Here is a 22,035-nt window from a genome sequence, read left to right as displayed (position 1 = left end):
TTTTAATTTTGTTGCCCTTAGGATCCCATGAGCCAACTGGTTTTGTTTAGGACTTTAGCCGCGTCCTGGATGGGACGAAGTGTTGCTGAAAGTGAGACAGTAGCTGTGGACATTGTGTGCTCAGGACACTATGTTAGTGCTGTCCCCACGCATTGCTACTGCCAGGCAAACGTGCAGAGCCAATAGGAAAGTTAAGCCAAGCAAAGTGACAAGGGCTGGGTTATTTTTATTACACACCATTTCATCACAGCTGGCCAAAGTAGTCCGTACCCTCCAAATTGTCAAATAGCAGACCAAACGCAGATAAAAGCTGAATGTGAAGGAATTAGCAGGCAAGGCCGAGGCACTACCATTTGGTTAGTGCCTCGTCCTCTTTTTCTGATCCCATTTTCGGCAGCAAGAATGTACGGCCCAGCGTGCGTTCAACCCATGAGATACGGGGCCAAGCCGGAAGATGTCAACTGCTCTGAGCAGGCCCCGAACCCCGAGGCGTGACCTCAAGCAGCCATGTTGTGGTGGCTCTTCCTTACCAAATTACTCTGTATTTGCTCATGAAAACCATTCAAATCAGTTTTCAGCTGTTAACCTTGCATGGCTCTCTAGGGATCTCTAGGAATCGCTGGATCTTTTTTGTTAAAGATGGTGTAGAAAAGGGGCAGGTAGTTGCTGTTCATTTGTGCAACAGGAGGAAAAGCAGTGGTCGTGGGTGTTTGCCAGAACGCGTTTCCTTGCTTTGAAAGATTTCAAGGCACCGAATCATTTTCTAAGGGATATTTTGAAATAGAAAAGTAGACAAAGAGGGAAGGTTGTACAAACCTCACATAAGATTTCTCTTAGTCTCTGCAGTTACATGAAAAACTACATCCCATTCGTATCCTAGGAACACATTCCCTGGGTCACATAGACATTTTCATAACTCCGCACTGCTTGGCAGACAGCCTAGAAGCTCCTTTTGGTAGCAAAAATGCCACTATCCTCTCTTTTTTGCTAATACCTTTCTTTCTAGCCCCTTCTTTTCCTTCTTGTCATGGACAATTTTCTTTTTGTATTTCTCCACTCTCCAGCAGGCTACGTGCGGTTTGGGGCGGGGACTCGGCACCGGCTCGGGGAGGCTGCTGCAATCTCCGAGCTGAACAGGACATCACCGCAAGGACCAAGCCGGAAAGCGCGTCTGAGCCACGGCAGCGGAGCCAGAGGCAGCTCCATCTCTGGCACTGCTGGAGCTGGAGGAGAGGTGGCTACGGAAGTGTCAGCCACCGCTGGAAAGAGAGGTGTAAAGCAGGCTGCATTTAAGGTCAGATGGTTACCGCCTCCTGCGCAGTACTGTTTCTTTCCTTTATTCTGGACATCCCAGTCTGTAATAGAAGCAGGGCTTTACAAGAATTATAATAATAATAATAATAGTATAGGGAGTGAGTTTCTGAGGTTTTATCACATGTAAACAGAATTTTACGTGTAATCAATTTCAGTGACTTCCATTTAATTCTTGAACAAAGTTTGCTTTTAAATACCACACCAGATTTGATATGGCCAAGGATAAATGGAATGCAATTAGTTCTACTATTTGCTTTGATGATATGCTAAATTTTTTCTTACAACAGAACACTTATTATACAAAGCTAAGAAGTTATACTTCTTCTTTTAACACATCTAATATATATAACACATCTAATTGTGAATCACAGCAAACCAATAACAGTTTAAAATTGATTCATTAAAATCTGAAAAAAGTTATTCCATGAAACAGTTCCATCTAATATATCCTTGTCAATGCCCAAGTCAAATCTTGCACAAAGAAATCTAAAACCGTAAGAATTTTACATGTATTTGTGATCAATGCATAAATCAAAAACTTTAATTATGCTGCCTCTTACTGATGGCTTTGATGCACATTCACTTAATGAATAAACATGTTTCAGCAAAATGTCTGAATTTAAGTGTTCTCATAGTATTTTTAACATAATACCCCCTATATTGTTAATAAGATCTTTGCAAGACTTGTTTTCACCTAAGCTGAGCCAGCTGTTGCATTGCACAGTCATTGAATTATTTGAATTCTCATGCAATTTACTGAAAAAAAACTTACTCAGAAATTATGCAAGAAGCCCAAAGATGTCAATTAGCCTTATCTCCATCATCATCCCCTCCAACACAAACAAGCAAAGTAACAATAACAAGTGAATCCATACTGAACCCTCATGGCTGTGATAGGAATTCTTCAGTGCATTTCCTGGGAATTTGTAAAAATAAGATGATCTTCTAAGACTTAACCAAAATAATTATAAATGATTTTTTTCCTGAAATTTATCATGAATGTGTCACAATAACTGCAAATTAATGAAATGAGTGTAGTCTCTGAGAATACATATATTTGATCTTATGAATTAAGTGTTAACACTTAATATACAACATTGCTTTACTGTGGAGCTTATCCAACTATTCTGCACTCTGAATTTCCATTATCAGCCCTGTCCTTCAGTGCATGTCTTGTTAATGTGGACCTAACCAGATACAGAATGTAAATGCCATGCCTTAAAAAATAAAAACCAAGAACAAAGGTAGTAATAGAGCACCTGCTCCCAGAAATCATATTTTGACTGAAAACCTAAGTGTCTAGATTTAAGGAAAAATGACTTACCCAAATTTTACCATTTTTGCAAGGTATTAAAGCGACCCTGTGAATGTCAAAGTTCAACAGTTCAATGCCTGTTAACACTCCATGGTGGCAAAAACAGGGCACATGGAGACTACCAGATCTGCAGGACTGTGGAAAGTCTTATGCAGAGTTAACTATTCTAGTGGAAAGACTAGGCAATTTTTTAATGTGCCACACCACATTGATAGCCTCAGCCATAAAAAAAAAAAAAGGCTACATAAAATTACCATAGGGGCTTTAAAAAAAAGTATAACATTTATGAAAAAATAAATCACATTTTTTACCCATATTCAGAGTTCACTCTATCTTTAAGGGAGACCTATCGCACTTTGATTTGTTTTATTGAAGGTTTCAAAAGAAATGCAGGCACAGTAAATTCTGTTTACTATTTGGAGCAATATAACACGAGGAATTAGAGAAGGGGGCATTTAATTTTCCTTTCAGGGGTTATCTTACTGAAGCTGACCAGCCAGGCCCTGTGGCACCTGCCCTGTGTGCTTGCCCCCACACTCGCAGGCTCCCTCCCCAAATCCCCTTTGCTCCCGCAGCCCTTCCTCTCTTCGGGCCGCCGTGTGCCCCTCTGCACGGTTGCAGCCCATCAGCCGTACCCTGGCCTTGTACTCCTCCAAAGTCCCCTAAATCTGTCTCTTTCTCCTTCCATTTGTCTAATTCCTCGAGGGGTTTTGCTCATCTTGATATATGCCTCCTGCTTGCTGCTTCCACAGTCTCCTTTTCTGAACTTCCACATTTTCTTGCGCCTTGTTTTGCAGAGGACTTTTCTTATCCACAGTACATGGCTTCAGCCCTGCTGAGAGCAGCTTAGCTGGGTTTTGTGAGAAAGAGACGTAGCGACCATCTTCGTAAGGGCAAACTCTCATCTCAGTCCCATTGAAAATAATAGGAAGAGGTAAAAATTATGGATAAAGGCAAACCCAGAAAACATACAGTGTTTCAAGATAAACACTTAAAAACACCCCAAATACATAATATTCACAAGAAAGTCTTGAAAACTGGCAACCATGGGTTGTCCCTTCTGCCCAGTAAAAAGTAGAAATGTGGACACAAGGGCGTCATCTGTCACAGGAGAAAAATTGATGATGTAGACATTCAAAACATGCTTCCTGTTCTGCTGTACATAAAATGTGTTCATAAATCTGTTCACCTTGAATAAAAATGGCAAACACAACAGGAAGATTTCACATGCATAATCCCACTTGCAGAACCACAGCTAAGACAGTGTTGTGTTTGGTACCCTTTATTCTGAAGCACTGTCTCGTTATTGTCTTTTTAAGCTGTCTGGTTTCTAAATTCTGATCAGAAGAAGATTCCCATCACTCAGGCGACATCCTGTCTCCTGCCAGCCCTTTGGCTGGGATAACATTTCCTTGAGGTTCTCAGTCTGGATGAAAGAGGCCTCAGCAAACTACGCATGACTGGGCTAGGGCTGCCTGAAACAGCAAGCTACAAACTCAGTGGCATGTATTCATCACCCCTACCTTTCCTGTAGCAATATCCATAAGGATTTTTGACAGACGACACTTGACTTTTACACTTCAGTTTCCCAATAAATATCAAAAAAGGAATATAGACAGCTATTTTTTTTCAGTTTGAGAGAAGGCTTTAGCTACCAATGAAACCATATCAGTATGTTATTGCAATAAGGACAGTTCATCCTACTCACTGTTTGTTCCCTTCAGCCATGCTGAGATACAGCTATGTGATCCCAGCTGTCCAAAGTCTCTGAGTTTCTCCAAGGTAGCACCTGTCTTCACGTTGAAAGTCTCACCTGCAGCTGGTCCTGGAGCCATTTTTTTCTAAGTAGAAAGGATCCAGCGAATAGAGTCCCCCTCTTCTTGTGGGAGGGGGCTCCGTAAAACTCACATTTTCCTCATCATCCATGCTTTCTGCAGCCACACTAGCTGCTTCTACCAGGATTAGCACCTCCGAAAGTAAAGGCAGCAGCAGGAGCTCAGTGACCCTTTGCTGGGTTCAGCCCATTTGGCTGTCCAGCCCTGAGAGCAATCATTTGGAAGTGGCCACAGCCTACGCTGCCTCTTGCCTGGCTGGTATTTGGCAGGTGACTGGGGATAAGAGGTGTTACGGGGAGTACTTAGGGCTTTTGAGAAGCAGGGAGAAGTTTGGGGATATGCTAAGGTGAGCAAGGATTTTGGCAGTATGAAAAACAAGGCACAAATCATAGGCGAGCAGACATGGTTACTGCTGCTGGTGGTGGAACAGATTGTCTCATTTGACCACAGTCTGGATGAGCTTATATGCAACAGCAACAGTACAAAGCTATGGGGCCAGATTAATGTTTCAGTTTGCCAGAGTCCTGTACGTGTGATTTAAATTATGCATTCCCACAGCATTCTCAATGAGCAAATAAGTGTAGTATAAAATAAAGGGAATACTTGCAAAACACTGAAAAGAAATCACGTAGCATGTAACTGATGAGAAAGCATGCAGCTACGCTTCCTGCAACGTGGGGGTTGATTTCTTCTGATTGCAGTACCAAGCTGTCACTGCCATTTCTTGCTTTAGCACGGGATGCCAGCTGCATGATACCATTAGCATTCCTCAGACACCTCATCAGCCACGGTTTATGTCTCTGTCTGAGCACAACTTTGGAAAACCAGGTCATTCTCTTGGCTCATCCTCCTCTGATAACTCATGTTTTCTTCCACTGCTCTGAAGCTAAGGACGGTATAATTAGTTTTCACTAATGTTCAGTTCTATGTGCAATTGCTTTTGACTCAGTCCAAGAATGAAATTTTCACATAGTTTGCATTCCCTAATAGGAGAGAAGCTTTAAACAAATTTGAGAGGCACCAATTTTCCTTATATCATAATGATGCAGCTGATATTTTTCAAAAGACCACAGAGAATACTAATGACATGTTAAGTTTTCAGTACTCCCAGAACAGAGAAGAAACGAGGGAGATTCCAGGGAAAATACTAAGTTATATACCTACCCGTGCCAGATAACAACTTGTACTGCAAGGCTGTCTATAATGAGAAACTTGAAATCATGCCCTTAAGCAGAAAAACTGCCTGGAATTTTATTTAACTGCTTTGGGTTTGCAGACAGAGTAGAATCCTGATGTTCTAAAGAAGCTGGAGGGGGAAAAAAAAGAAAGCAAAAATCAACCCAAACCCCATATCAGAAGTCAAGGTTTTCATAACAAGACAGTGTAAATGATAGCTTGTAAGCCTGTGAGGAATAAATTTTGAGATTATATGCAGTGTGATACACAGACATTAAGCAACAAACTTCACCAAAGGCCAAGTGGTTTTATGCTACGGGTAAATAAACAAACAGAAATATCCATGAAGAATTATCTGGATGGTACAGTATAGCTTGTGTATTGGCAGGGTAACTGTATCAGTAAGTCAAGATGCATTAATGTGCTTGAGTGATGCTCTGAAAGTGTCACCGAAATGGCAGTCATAGCATCAAGTGAACCAGCAGAGCAGTGCGAGGAGGAACTGTGAGCTACATATAGCCCTTGCCAAGAATGTGCTTAAGGTTTGGCGTGCCAGACACTATTACAAATAATATTATCCAAATAATTAAAACAAAATAAACACTACTACTACTAGTACTACTAGCCACTACAGTAACTACAAAATCAACAAAATTACATGCAATATTTCAGGAGGTAAACTATGAAGCAGTAGATAGATACAATATTAGTCATTCATGTCCCCTCATCGCCAAGAGGGTCTCTCTGCACAGAAACATTAACTCTAGTTTCAAAGAACAACACTGTTTTACGTATCTTGGGAGGCTAGAAAAGATAAGAGGGACCCTGGAAGTAGAGCAGGAATTGATGGCACTGGAAAAATATGAATTCCTCCTTGGCAATGACTTAGGTTAAGAAGTCCTAAACATAAAGTGTAATCTATTAAAACTCTGCAAAGGACTGTGTATTAGTTCATTCAATTACGTGAAAGCTACAACTCGCTAAGCAAAAAATAACTACCAGAAAAGTCTGAAGATGGAGTTAGCGGGAATACTTGTGCCTCTACAGAAGAAGACATGCTTTCAAAAAATTCTACAAAAGGACGGGTGAACCTGTCTTTCCAAATTCAGCAGAGGGATTTTATAGCTGCTTCAAATACATTATTTTTACTATCACCATTACTCAAATAGGATTTGGCTGAAAAGGCCACAAAACAGTTAAACTTCTAGTGACAACTCCAAATACAATAGCGGCACAAGTTCAAGGCATGCTTCAGATGTGTGGTTCTGATGGCAGTTATGACTGTCTAATTTTTCCACTTCATCTCTTGCAAGTCATTAGATTACAAACAGATCACGGAGTACTAACTCATTTTGATAAGTCAGATCACATATTACCTGTTTTCTGAAGTGAATAATTTAGAAAAAGTATCCACAATCAGTACCAACATGATAATGAGTTTAAACATCTGGAAATCACATTACCATGAGCATCTACACTGTAGTAAAACATGGCTTTGATTCACAACAGGGCAATCACAATTTCACATATACACAAGACCAATACTGAGAATATAATAAGAATACAGGTGAGGCGCAAGAATTAATTTTAAAAACCCTACAATAGAAATCCTTCTCTGAATCCTTTCCAGATTTGTACCTCGAATGTTAATTAAGCTTAAAATGTAATTGGTAACAAAGAACATTTTACCATGACCAGACTCTTCTTATGCACTGCAGAGGGTGAGGTAAAGGGACTTCTGTTCCGTGCTTAGCCCCGTGCTCTCGCAGCCTCCTTCTTCGGTGTATTGTAACTGTGTGAATATGGGCAATATAAGCGTTCTTCTTATCTGTAATGCAACTACTGGACTGTTAGGAAGAAACCCAAACCTTTCAGTTGCCTCCATCCATAAAACAAACTGTGCCTTCTCCATCACCATAGGTGCAGAGTAAATACCCTCTATTTACATCCTGTACTGAAGAGGACTACAGTGGAAAAAGCCCTTGTCTATGAATGAGCCATACAAATGAAAGCATACGATAAGCTACAAACTTTTTGAAATGTTTTAACACATATCTCCAGGGGAAAAAAAAAGGTCTGTATTCACAACGTGTTGTAATGAATGCACTTTTTAATCCATTGCAAAAAAATTTGTAATATTTCGGGCATGAGTTACTATTTCACTGGGCCTTGCAATTTTCTTTGCATGGGGCAGGACATTCCTTGGCAGGTGGTGGAGCTACAGCAGGGCAACGGCGAGCGCAGATATGCAGCACTGCGCCCTGCCGGAGAGCAGCAGCTGGGCAGCGCCAGCCTCTCCTGCCATCCCAGCGCTCGTCCGGCAGCGCGCGTCCGCTCCGTCCCTGTGACTGCCTTCCACAGCGTACGCAGTGTACGTTATCCACCCAGCTCTAACTGACTGCTGATTAGCTACTAATATTTAAAACTGGGCAGAAACTCCAGGACAGTGTGGCGTGACAAGAGCAGAGCAGGTGGATATTTAAATCCACGCAGGCATTGTAGCAAAGGTTGGAGGGCAGGCTGAGTTTGCGTGATATTATCTTCTCTGCTTGTCCATCTCACACAGATGATACTTCTGTTGCACAGTAAGTGAGCAACATTATTTGATATCTTGTGTATGATTAAAACCTGAGGAAAAAAAAGCCAAAGCCCTCTCCTATTCCTAATCCTTGCGCCCCACTATCTTAAAGTTTTCATCAAACAGTTGCATTAGTGTTCTTGGAAAAGTCTATTAATATTCCTACGGACACATATGATGAAGTGGGAAAAGTAGAAAACACTGCAGATCTCCAAGAATACACTCAGGACACTGTGCAGAGACCTTCAGTTGAGAGCACTGTCACGGACGGCTCCAGCCTTTGCTGTGGTTGTGCAATGATGCTGCAAGGGCCCAGGAGGATAATAATTAGTTGTGTAGGAAAAGTAGGTCCATGGGGCTGAGCCGAGGCCCCAGGCGCTGAACAGCAGCCAGCCTGATGGAGCTGCTGAAGTCAGGGCCTTCACTTCAAAGCTGGTGGAGGCACTGCCATGGTAACACCTGCAGCAGCTGGAGCTGCTCCAGAAGGCTTGGCTCCAGCGCCAGTGGCCCATTAACGTTTGTGCAGTGTGATATATTACAACAAAAAAGCAGGTTTGTCTTGGTGCTTTGTCCCGCTGGTGACATCTTTCCAATGCTCCATCTGTACTGGCATCTTTCATGGAAAGAATGGTTTCTGGAGCATTTATTTCTCAAAAAAAAAAAAAAAAAAAAAAAATTGCAAGAGGAGTCTGTGATCATTCTCTAGCATCCTGAAAAATGTAGCTGCAATAGAGCAAGATTTGCCTTCCTTCATCTGCCTTTTCATTATGGCAATAGTTTGTATGCAAATCAACGTGATTTGCCTCAGGCTTAGCACAGTTTCACAGCTAAAGCATGACGGACCTGAATGTTATCCATGTATTATAGCCTTCTACCTCAGTCCCACAGGAAACATATAGTGTTCGCCTCGTAGATACCAGTAAAATAAAGAGAGATATTTTTGGGCCTTCTTTTTAATAAAATAAAATGATGGTTCACTTCCCACCACATAAAGATATATTTTAAATAACATATATCCTGATGTAAATATTCTTCAGTATCAATAAGAAAAAGGTTAGACAAAGCGACATGCCTGACTCTTTGGGTAGTAGTACTGTAAAGAGCCATCTTCTCAACCCATGCATCTTAACTCCTGTCCTCGTTACTTAAAGCGTCCACGAAGAACCTTCTAAAATAGAGCCTAAAACGAGGCTCCGCATATGCGTGCTGTAGGCTGCAAGCAGGCCTTCTGCTGAGGGCAGGAGTTTCCCCCAGCATCACTCCAAGGTATTGCCAGCTGCTGCGCTTGGAGGACCGTGCCTCATGCTGAAGAGCAAGTATTATTACTGAAAAGACTGTCTGAGACTGTTTTTTAAATGCCATCCCAAAATAACGTGGTCCTGAAACACGTGTGGCTAACAAACGCTGTATTTGCTAGCCCAGGACAATTTTTATGTTTGCGTACTTTTGGAAGTGAAAAGGGTTTGGACGAGCGCTTGTAAGTTGATAGCTGATCCCTTAAGGACTAGGAACTCCTTAGAGAGCAACAGCTCAGAAACTGCTCGGTATCTCTGCTCTGAAATTCAGGGCCCTTTAATGTGTCTCAAAGTATCTTTAACATCCAGTGATACGGAAATCGCTGGTAGCCGGGCCCTGATGCTGCTTGGCTTAGAGAAACGCTTGGATGTCTTTGGCTAGAGGACGGTTAACGCCGAAGGGCGCATGCTTTCCTTTTACCTCTCAGCCTAAGGCACAAGCACAACAGACCAAACGCTCCCTGGCTCCGGAGGATGGGACATGAGAGCAGGACTCACGCTCAGGCGCTGGGTCTTCTGCTGGCTCTGGCAAGCCCCGAAGCCTTCTTCAGCCTGCCGCATCGCGCCGAAGCTCACCGCAGCTTCCCATCTCGACTGGGTTCACAGAGAGGACAAAACGTACAACCCCCCCCCCCCCCCAAACAAACAAGGCCTGTGTGCCCCTACGAGCTTATCAGCATGGCTGAAGCTTTTCTTTAATTTCTTGTTTGCGTGTTTGTGTAAAGAAATCTGCAGTCACTTAACAGACTTGTTATTGTGCGCGACTCTCCGCATTAACTAGGTCAACCGACAGAGGAAAGCACTGTACATGCGTGAGGCTCCTTCCCACCAGCCGGTGGCTGCAGATTGTATTTTAGGAATTAGCTAGGTCAGATAGCACGTCCTTCCAGGCATGGGCTGCTCTGAAACGTCGCTCTGCTTGCACGGGTCATCTGAGCCCTCTCCTCGGCCCCAGCTGAAAAGGGAGCTAAAGCTATGGCATTCATTTTCTCTCCCCCCTCAATAAAGCGAGACTGAAACAGTGGAAATTTCAGGGGTTTTCTCTTCTCCTTCCCACCCTTCAAAACATTTAAGTACAGCATAACTAGCCACCTCTCCAGCACCCAGCACTACACAGGCCTTTTACCGTGTTCAGAGAATCTCAGCTTTCCTAAGTGCTGTGGGTAATTCTTGGTAAGATAAAAGGGAGAGGATAAAGGTCTAGCATGTTTTTACTAGGACGATTTTTATGTGCAATATGAACATAATTCCTATCACTGCCTTAGGCAAAGACAAACAAAACAGCAAGAATGACAGCTACCTTGAAGCCCGTGCAGCCAGGACAGTAGATTCTGGCAAAGGGGGTTTTCTCGACTCTATCTCCAGCCGAGCTGCCGCTGCTGTAGTGCCATCAATGTGGAAACGCTGCTGCAAGAACATGTTTTTGGCTGTCACTCAGAAACTTCTGCCAGCCCTCAGCAGAGCCTAGGAGACCTTTCATGCTGTGAGCTTGCCTTTAAGGGGAAAGTCCTTACAAAATGATTTCCACATCACTCACTCAGCTAAAATGTTTGGACAGTCTGTAAATGAAAAAAAATAAAATAAAACAGACAGCTCTGCAGAGTCTCCCACCTGGGAACTACTATTACTTCAACTGCTAAGGAATTACCGCCAGCTTCTTTCCAGACTTGCCTATATGATCCAATTCTCTTTGAATCAGGAAGCCACAGAGCTTGTAGCCGTACAGCAAATACAGAGATAACAAATACAGGGACCCTGCTGTCCTGCCTCCTTTGCGCTGCCCTCTTTTCTTCCCTCTGTGCTCTGCCACAGCAACCAGACACAGCTAGCCCACCCCGCTCTCCTCCTTTGATCGCTTAAAACCTGCTCTTCCCTATCACCTACGATATGTCGAATCACAAGCCCATCATCTTTCCACAGCCGTCTCTGCCCCCGCTTGTGCATGGTTGCCAGCCATCCCTGTGCACCCGACGATAGCGCTGAAGGCCGCTTCAATAAATACGGAGGGAGAGGGGCTTAGGGAGAGGGGCTTAGAGGAGCCTCCCGAGGATGCCTGCGAACCCGCCGGCGAGGCTGCCGGCACGGGGGGAGCGCTGCAGGATGTGCCCCACGCCAGCCCCCCAGGGCCAGCGCTGCCCCGGCAGACACCGTCACCGAGCGGCTCCACGAGGGCAGCGCTGCACCCCGCAGCCAGGCACGCGGGGGAAAGAGCTGAGCTGCCGGGAACCAAACTAGCACTATGCTATGTGCGGTACGTCGGCACTTCTGCGCTCTGCTTCACCGCTTTCTGTAACTATGCTGTCTGCGTACGCTAGAAGGAGGTTAGAACAAATTTGTGAAAGCCCTCCAGCATGGATTAAGTGCAGTCACATGAGGAGTTTGTGCAAAATAGTATTGCACTTTGAATTCGCCCTCTTGCTTTCTTGGCAGGTGCTTGTCTCCTGCGTGGATAAACCCAGGGATGGAAAAGCCTGCTTAAGCACAGAGGCACGAGTAACAGAAATGCATCAGATAACAACACTACAGAAGAGGCAGACTATGGACCTCCGCTATCTCTCATGACGCGAGAACAAACAGACAATTGAAGAAACTGAAATCTGGCACATTAGGAATTGCGGTAAAGCAAGGTTGTTTCTCATGATGTATAGCTGAACTGGGGCTCATTCCTATAAGATGTCACTGATGGCAAAAACTTTGTAAGAGTCAGTAAGAGCCTGAATAACAACAAGAGCTGCAATAGTTTGAAATTTTACAAGCAATCAGGGTTTACACCAATCTTTAGTTAATCAGGATTAGGACGCTTCTTGTCCCTTCCTCTGCCAGCTACTGTCAGGGGAAGGACACAGGACTACATGAGCCATGGGGCTAATCCAGCATTAGCAGCTCCTACCACATGTATGTTTGTCTTAGGGAAAATAGTATGACTTTGTAATAGCTTTAGTGATAGGTAGTTCCTTTTAAGCAGTTTCTCACTCACTTCTCTAATTTGCTTCTTGTACAAATTTATCAATAACTTTAAAGTGAAAATCCAAAAATGTCAGATCTGGTGAATGAATAGCGCAGTGACTGGATGAAAGCGGGACGCTCACCAGGGAGTGTTTATTCACTACCCATATGAAAACAGATAAATGTTTCAGATTACAGGCATGTTATGGTCTTAGAGATATATTAACTCTCAATTATAATTAGTCCTGCACACTTCATTTCCAGAAAGAAACTCTTCTAAAAATTCTGTTTAGATATATATGATCTCCCTGTAAAAATAACCTACCTTTATACAAATTTAAAAAATAATCATATACGCAGAAATAACCAGCAGTTTGTGCATACCATCAGTGCAACAAAGGACTTACCAAGTATGAGATCTCACCAAACCCAGTTTCCCTGCAAACAAGAGGTCTTATCAGACCACAAAGTCTGGATAAAATATGGGGTTGGCAGTGCGACATTAAGACCAATGGGATGTGCAAGTTAGAAAGGCAAAAGGTCTCTCCACAAATGTAGTAAGCCAGCTGCAGTGTTGCAACACTTGCTAAGTTACTGTGAGAACTTGTGATATTACATGTTTTCTTCTGCCTAGTTCCCGCGGTGAGGAGATCTGCACATTCATTGAAGGAAAACACCCATGAGCCATGGAGAAAAACCCAATGGTAAGAGTTGTTAGGAGCTTTAGAAATAAGCAAATTTCTTTCAAATGCAAGCACTAGATTTTTTGGACTTCTTTAGTTGAAGGTTTTTGAAGGTGACAGAGCCGCAGTTTGCACATTATAGTTCAGAGCAATGAGCACAGAAACACAGCCTACTCTTTCCATCACACCTGGCGAGCCTCTGCTCAGCCATGTATTCTTCACGCCGATATTCGAATCACGTCACCGCAGAACTGTAAATGATTTACTCCCATCAGAAACAAGTACCATGGCAAAGCCAGCTGATACGCTGTGTGCACCAGGGAGCCTATGCACATCTCCATAGGTTGCACGCAGCTCTGAGCAGGCCAGTTCGGAGCCGGACCATCCCGGAGGGCAGCCCTGGAGATGACGGCTTCAGGCTGAAGCTTATGGTTCTTCCAAAGAGCCTGGGGCGCTTTCTTAGCACCAGGGGTTGGGTTTCTACAGTGCTCGCAAGCAGCTATGGCCAGCTACTGAGGAAAGGGAGAGCAAGGCTGCCCCGCTGAGCAGCGTGGGGGTTTTCTTCTGCCCCTTCCCACTGCGCGTGGACTCACCGGCTGGCTCAGAGCCTTGGTGGCCTCGCTGGAAATTCCAGGGAAGAATAAACACGTACATCGTATTGCACTGCACCCCCAGCACCATGCCGTGCTAACGCATCAGCAAAATTCAGGAAAACATCCACAAAAGTAAGGGCAACTTTTAAGGTAGCTTTCTAATTGCACTGACACCACACTTCCTTAAGTATTTTTTAACTGCAACAGTCATTTAACCAGTCATTAAAATGCATAGAATAATTAGCATCCCCAAAAAGAAATTTCAGCTAAAATACTGTATTTCTGTATGGCATAAAGTAAAATGAATGTTCTGTTGTTATGCTGACTTTGGTTGTGGTTGGTACCCTGAAAAGAAGGTGGGAAAGCTGGTGAGTTATGACAGCAGACATGGTATTAGACCTCTGGATTTTTATTCTCATTCCTGTCACTGGCTTGCTGCTAAAATATACATCTCCTCAGGCACATCACTGAGGGCCAGATTTTCATGAATGTTAAGCATTCGTATTCCCAAATGAAACTAATGGGAGCTGTGGATGCTCTACACATTGGGAATCATGATCTCTCCATGCCTCAGGGCATTCCTATAATAGAAAAACTGTCCTACTTTAACTAGATCAATTTTAAACTGATTTAGTGAGAATTTTGCAACTTAAATAGTTTAGACAATGCTTATGTTATATATCTATAATGTGTCTATGAAAAAGACTGTTTCTATTAAACAGGCTGATGCAAACCTTAACTGTGTGTAAAGTCCTCAGATGAACGCACTAAGTCCCCAAGCTCTCTTGCTGTATTTCTTAGGACAGCACTTTCCAAATTATGATCCATGATGTTTGCAAAGAGCTAGAAGGTCACGTGGCTCTACTCCCCGTTCTTGGGTTGCAGTCCTCCAAGCCCAGAGACATGAGTCAGCTGCAGAGAGGAAGGGAAATGATCCACCAAACACTTTTGTGAGTAATATACACTGTCAGAAGTACTGTCCACCACTGAGCTGCTGTATTTTTTTATGGCAAGAATCAAAGCTTTCATACAGTTATTGTCCTACTAGATTACTTTCCCTTCCATCACGGCCAAAGAGAAGGCCATTTCCATCCCATTTGCAGCTGTGCCCTTGTCAAGTACCTTTTTACTTGAAAAAAGCTAGAAAGCATTTGGACAGCTGGTTTCAAATGTAGTCACTCCAAGTCGAACTGTACCACTTCTGTTCTCTCAGCAGCTTTCCTTTTGTATTCTCTCTCTTCCCCCTCTTTACTACAAAGGACATGTTTTCAGACATCCTTTGCATGGCAGAAGCTATTAGTCCTGCTATGCAAATCTAAATTATTGCTGTCGACAGAAAAGGCAGCTTGGAAAAGGTGGTCATTCTCACGGTGTGGCCCAGTGCCGAGGACTCTGGGCTAGGGACAGGGAGCCTGGGTTCAGTTTTTGCTCTACTATTGCTTTGCAGGGCAAACTAGAGCAACTCAGTTCCCTTCACAATGTTTCAATCTCTTCATCCATAAACTACGACCTAAGAGTGATACATACTGCTTTGAGATTTACAAATGAAAGTGGTGTTAAAGTGATATTGCTGCTGGTATTATTATTTATCATTATTCAAGCTTTTACATCTCAGTTGTCACCGGCAATATGTCAGACATTACCTAGAAAACTAAGAAAGTTATGACACTCATAACTGCATGTACCAGATTCAGTTGCTTGGCATCCAAGTTGTGCTTTAGGCAAGAAAAGGTGTCTATTTATCTTCCAGCTGCTTCAAATTCATGTAACAAGTGTCAACAGTTCTTCTCGCAATCTATCTTGTTCTCAATGCATGCCTTATCTTAGGAAAGTAGTGTTTCACAGTACATTTTCCAAACCCAGGCAATTCAGGGCAAGTTCACTTCTGATCTTCACTGTTTTAACACAATCATTCCAGTTACTAATTCATCCAAGCAGAATAAATATGAGTCAAAGAGATTTGACGTGGAAGAATATCTACTACATTATTTAACCTGGGTCCAGAAGAGCTCAGGAAAAAGAGACCCCTTGAGTATTTTCAGCTGCAAGAAACCAAAGGGCAGAACGATGCAAAAGAAATGATGATGGAATTAACTGAATGTTGTTTATTGTATTTCTGCATTCCAAGTGTGTGGGAGAGAATAAACTACACTCCTGGTCTGAGCTTTGGAATATCCTTTCAGAATAGACTCAAAGATAAAATATCCAAAGTGCCACTGCTGGGTGAGCCTCTATCCTCCTAAATGAGTGCTACAATAAACTCAGGTGCCTTCAGTGAGCTCATTTCATTCTGGTAAAGGAAAGAATATCTTTCCAGTAAAGAATGTTTTACTAGGAGCAAGTGTCCTGTCAGGACTCCTGCTCTGAACAGGCCATGACTCACCTTTAAAACAATCTTTTTTACCTCACTTTGGCTAATGCACAACAGTAGTTTGGTTATGTTTCAGGTCCTCCTTTTATGAAAATGAATACAGTGATATACAGTTGTAAAAACTCATCTGTGACACGGCTTGTGGCTGTTAGCAAGTTTGAAGCTGTGAATGATTATCTGGACCTCACTGTTAAAAATCACCTGCTGCACATGCACAGACTGCAATTTTGAAATGCTTAAACTGTATCCCAAGCACATTTGGTGGAAGTATTGCAGCTGATTTAGTGTGACTGGATTTAACTTCATATTTCTTTAAACACAGCAAAGAAAAGTCTTCTCCTAGAATCATTCACCATTTTCAAAATAAGGCCTGTTTCTATGTCTAAGACTTAGCTAAAGCTTATTTCAGAGTACACTGGAGATCCTCAGCTTATCCAAAGGAAGTGTTACAGCCACAACAGCTATGAGAAAACTCCCAATGTTTGAATGACCTAAAGGTGTACTGACACAGGCCACGGAAGTACTTAAAACGAGACATCAGACCGAGCGGCATTTCCACTCCAATACCAGCTTAAAGACAAGGCTGCTTCTGCACTCGCAATAACGGGCAATCTGATGACTGCTGCCTTCACCTGCGGCTTCCCTAAGCCGGAGCAAACGGAGCCACAGGTCAGCAAGCCTAATGGAGATTTGGCTGTGCTTTGGACAGAGGCTTTGGCTGGTTTTAACTGATTTTATTAATTCTCACTGTATTGCCCCCACGGACCACTTCAGTGCACTGCCTGGATTTTAGCATTTGCTTAGTTCATATGCCCACTAGCAGAGGAAGCTTTTTAAGCTGTGAGAAGAGAGGGAAGACTATCTGCTATTATTTGGAGAGTATGCGTAAATGTCTAAAATCACTTGCAGATAAATCACTGCCCTTTTGTCAAATTAAAAATAAACAGGCAGTGCTATGTGAGTATCACACTGTCAGTGTAGTTGCCTGGGAGGTATGCTGGGCAAAATTAGACTCCAGGAACCTAGACAGATGTATTTGCTTTCCTGCATTGTAAAGAGCCAAGCATACCAGCATTTATAGACCGAGAGAAAAAAAGAGGACAGAAGCAGGAATCACAAGATGAGTTGTACTAACACTGCCCTCTATCAGAAATTTTAAGTAATGATAAAAGCATTATATAATTTGTACGAGTTTTGTATTTGAAAGAATTTTTGTGGTAGCTAACATTTTATCATGCATTTCACTGATTTCAGGGGCTTAAATGCTATAAAGAATAAACACATACATAATTTTATTTGTGTGAGGACATGTTTATCCATTCAGTGAATGTACTGAAAGTACAGCATAAACCATCTTAACAGTTCATTGTTTTTGTACTATCTGAGTCTCTCACTCTCACCCCAGCTCTGACTTTCCGAGTGCTGGCACAAACACTTATGCAGCCACGCAGTAAACCAGGTTAAGGAATGGATTCAGATGAAAAATATCTGGGAAAAATAAAGCGTTGTTTTTCAGCCACAGCAGCTCCCCAGCCCAGCAGCCCAGTCCCCTGTGCGACCACAGAAAGCTCGTGCTAGCGCAGTCCCGGGCAGAAGGGGAGATAACACAGGGCAGGGACCAGCAGCCAAGGACAGAGGCGGCAGATGATGACTTTGTAAGCTGGCACTGCTGCCAAACAGCTTCTTATCAGACTGTGCCCTAATATTGTTTCTAACATAATGCTGTGGCGAGAAACTAATTTGGCCAGGATTATAACCAAAGGGTTCCAATGAGAGGAAACTCTTGTTTGGTTGTACAGAAATGAGATGGACCTTTTGTTTCCCCTATCAGAAACACTCATGTAGTAACCTGTATTATCTATATCCTAGTCAGCAACTTCTGTGTTCAAAGGTAGCACCCAGAAAGGCACAAGGTATGCCCAACTTGCTCAAATGAGTGCTTACAGACCTGGACGTGCGACTGTAACAATTAGTGCTTTATTGTGACTTGTGTCTTCAAAATCTTTCATAAAATCTAACTTGCCAATCCATGATTGCTATTACTATTGTGGTTACATATTGCTTCCATCTTTCAGACTACACAGACATAATTCATTGAAATACTATTCTATGACACTGAAACTACCTAAACTGACTTTTTATTTAGTAATACTAAAAGCAGAAAAAAGAAAAAATAATCAGAACTACATGGTCATTTAAACCATCAAAGATCCACAGTGGGGTTCAGCCATTTAATTACAGTGAATTAACATCTAGCATCACTGGTGTCCACAGAGCTCATGCCTGGCTGCTCATACAAGGCCCAAGGCATCCAACCCTTCTGCTGACAGACCTTCCCCGGGCTCCTAGACTTCTGCTGCCGGACAAAAGTGTAACTGCCTGAAACATGGTGCACCTGCAAAGTTCTGCTGGTGCAGCCCCGTCAGCCAAACTGCTGTAACCGCAGGAATGCCAGCCAAAGAGCACACTGTCTGATTTAAGGCTTTTCAAGAGAGGGACTAACACAAAACTCAGCATGGCACATGTGTGGATAGAAGTGCTGTGTAGCCTCGTGGCTGAAATGTGTCACGCGACCCAGGCACTGCTAACAGTACGAGGCTGCAGCCTTGCTAAGCCCCTCTGGTAAATCCAGGCCTGTCGCTATGGTGGCATAATAAACCCCTGTCAGCTTAGCGGTATCAGCAGAGGCTCTGGAACACAGATTCATGACAGTGCTGAGCTTCCTGGTGCCCATTCCATAAATCAGCCGCACTCCCAAGCATCTCAGCTCCACAGCCTGAATCAGTAGGGCACTCAAGGGACTCTCTCCCGCACTAAACACAGCAAGGCAGGACTTGCTGCTGTCTGGGTGAAACACTTACTTGCGATGTGAAAATGGTCTTCATAATCTTCCTCTTCTTGATATGAGACATGGCTTTGGACATAGATTTCAAAGTCCATCAGAGTGCATCCTGCCCCAAAGGCTTTTAAGTAGGCTTAAGTCTTTCTGCACCTGTCCTGAAGATGCTGCCCACATAGTATAAAATAATTAAATGTTTATATGCATAAATATACATATATACATATTATATATATATATTTATATATATAGTGACTTCAACAGATCTGAAACTAAAGATTACACAAATTCAGGATTTTCTTGTAAATTCAGATTAATTAGTTTCCTCAAGTCCTTGATCTGAAGTTGAAAGCAGTTTCAGGGAGGCAGTTTTAAAACAGAGAAGAAAATCTATCTCCTTTCTATCAAAAAGCTTGACTGGAGAAAATAAGCCATTTGTGTTCCAGTTTGCAAATATATTTTTTCAAAGATTTAAATTTTAATCTTAAGGCTTGTGTCTCCCAGGCAACATCAAGAAAGATTAAAATGCAATGTGCTTTGATGGGCATCTTTTATTAAAATGCATCCAAAAGTTGTATCACCACCTTCAAGAAAAATAAAAGTAACTAACAAAGTAATATCACTTTATTTCTTCTCTACACTTTCTAATCTCAGACCAGAGAGCAGCAAAGAGAACCGAGAACTGAGCATCACCCTTTTTATCTCAAAATGCTTTGAATGTCTTTGGCAAAACAACATTGTCTCTCTCATTCTCCTACCAGCGAAACTGGTAGAGGCTGGAGGCTCAGGTCTTATATTGCAGTTTCCACCATACCAACATCATCTTGCCCCATTGTACTTGCGATTTTTGAGATATTTGAATGCTGTGTAACTGAATATTGTGTTACATATATTGCAATATTTTTATCTTTTGATTTACTTTTGATCTACAGATATTCACTCAGGTTTTACAAAATATAACTTTCAACTTTTAGGCCTTTACCCCTGCAAGCTGTAGCGAATCTTTATTTTAGTATCTGTATCACCAGAATACAAAAATCCTACCGACTCATTAAAAAGACTGTCAGCAAAACCCTGATCTTATTAAAACTGGTGGTAATTGTCTTCAGGAAGCCCTTTTGTCTGTACAGCTTGTGAGGAGCATGTCTCAGAGAACACCAGAAAGCAGGGGAAATCTTCACCGTCTCTGCCAGGCGACATTGTATGCGTCATCCATGTATCACAGAAGAAAATATAGCTCTGCACAGATCACTACAGAAAAGAAAAGGTGGCAACAAATCAAAACTAATAAATAGCAAGAGAATGGGGGGAATACTCACAGTTCAAACAAAACCTCTATTTCCACAATTCAAATAAACTCTGTTTTCCCTAAGAAATGCTTGGAGATGTCAAGAGTCATTGCAGTAGAATGAAAAGCTGAAATCCTTTCACCACTTTTAATTTGGAAACATTCATCACTGTGAGGGGCTGGGGAAAGGAAACCTCGACTCACTAAGCAAGCGGCGGGGCTTCCATGGGACACAGTCCTCGAATGGCTTCTGACATCTGCCCGGGATGGGCTTTTTGGCCAAGGCTACCAGGCACCCCAGGAGAGCGCGGGCGGCTGGGGACTCCCCGTCACCACCGGGTACAGGACACATGCTTCGGGTCATGTGCGCGCTGTGGGATTAGTCTGGCTGCAGCAGTTTCCAGCCCTGGCTAGTGTCACGCTCATTGCCAGGATTTTTGAAATGCAGCAGCTGCTTCCATGACCCATCTCATGTGTTATTTTCACTCTCCAAATCTAAAAGCGCTATCACTTTCTGCAGTGGGTAAAACCAGGGGCAGCCCTGCCACTGTTCTTTCTGCTGCCTGTTGCTTAACTTCTAGATAAGTTCTCCTGATCCTATGGGCCCAGTATTTCTATCTGCAATTACCTCTGTGCACACTCACGTCAAACTGCATTTACCTTGTGCGTGTTTCCTAAACAAAAATGAGTTATTCAGATTTTTAAAGTTGAATACAGGCCTAAAGCTGAATGTATGCAGAGCTGATCCAAGGCCGCCTTTGACAAAAATTTGGATTGTTGTATTAGATTTCTATGTGACAACTTAAACAGATAATTATTTTTCAAAAAACACAACAGAAAAAAATTGAGTTCAAAAAGACCCACTACAGTTCCCCTCTCTCCAAATGAACCTTCAGTGAATGCATTTCTCAGCAGAAAAAAAAAAAGTATATGCTATTTCTTTCAGGTTGTTGAGTCTTCATAAAAACAGCCCTGTCAGACCAGATGAGATACCCTGATGTCACAGGTAAGTGTATTTATAAAAATATTAGTGAATGTATCTGTTTCATCTATCATATACCCACTTAGATCATAGTTGCTCTGGTTTTAAAAAACATTTCTTTATAGTCTTTTCCATGATATCACTTACAATCACTATGAGCGTGGCTTGGGTTTCTCACTGACAGGTTGCTTAAAGACCTTGTTGTAGCTCACTGTTACTGTGTGTCTATTCCGAGGGTGCTAATTCTTTTTTCCCTTTTTTGTTTTCTAGTGAAGAGTTACAGATTGCCTACAGGCCTGCTTTGCACATCTTTAATCTTAATTAATCAAATCACAGATATCATTACAAAAACAACCACATTAGCAGGTGGACTTTAACTGGCAGATCGTAGATCCTTGTCCTCAGAGTCCCCCTGCAGTTTCACAAGCACGTTGTCGTCATGCAGGTTAGAAATGCTCACTATTCCTCTGTTAAGTACTTACTTTACAGTATCATTTGATAACTGCTATGTTTATTCACAGAGGTCAATGCCGAGTTTCCGTCTAGTACCTTGGAGCTATGGCTCGCTCAAAAAAATCTTATCTTGTTCCATAAATAACATAATGACTTGCGTTTGTAAGTTAGCATTGATATATGCCATATAGCGCTACATTTTCAAGAAACAGCTAGCAGTACTAAGGAGTAAATGTGCCTATTGCTAAGTTTCATATGAATTCCCACAGAAAACGGACTGTTAATAATTCAGCTATTAACAAATGATTCTTGCTGGAATTTGTAATGCAGATATTTAAGTTTGCCTGCTTTTAATTTGGGTAACTTT

The sequence above is a fragment of the Dromaius novaehollandiae genome, chromosome 2 (genome assembly GCF_036370855.1).
Source record: "Dromaius novaehollandiae isolate bDroNov1 chromosome 2, bDroNov1.hap1, whole genome shotgun sequence".
In the NCBI taxonomy this organism is placed as follows: Eukaryota; Metazoa; Chordata; class Aves; order Casuariiformes; family Dromaiidae; genus Dromaius; species Dromaius novaehollandiae.
Note: the sequence above shows the minus strand (reverse complement) of the source record.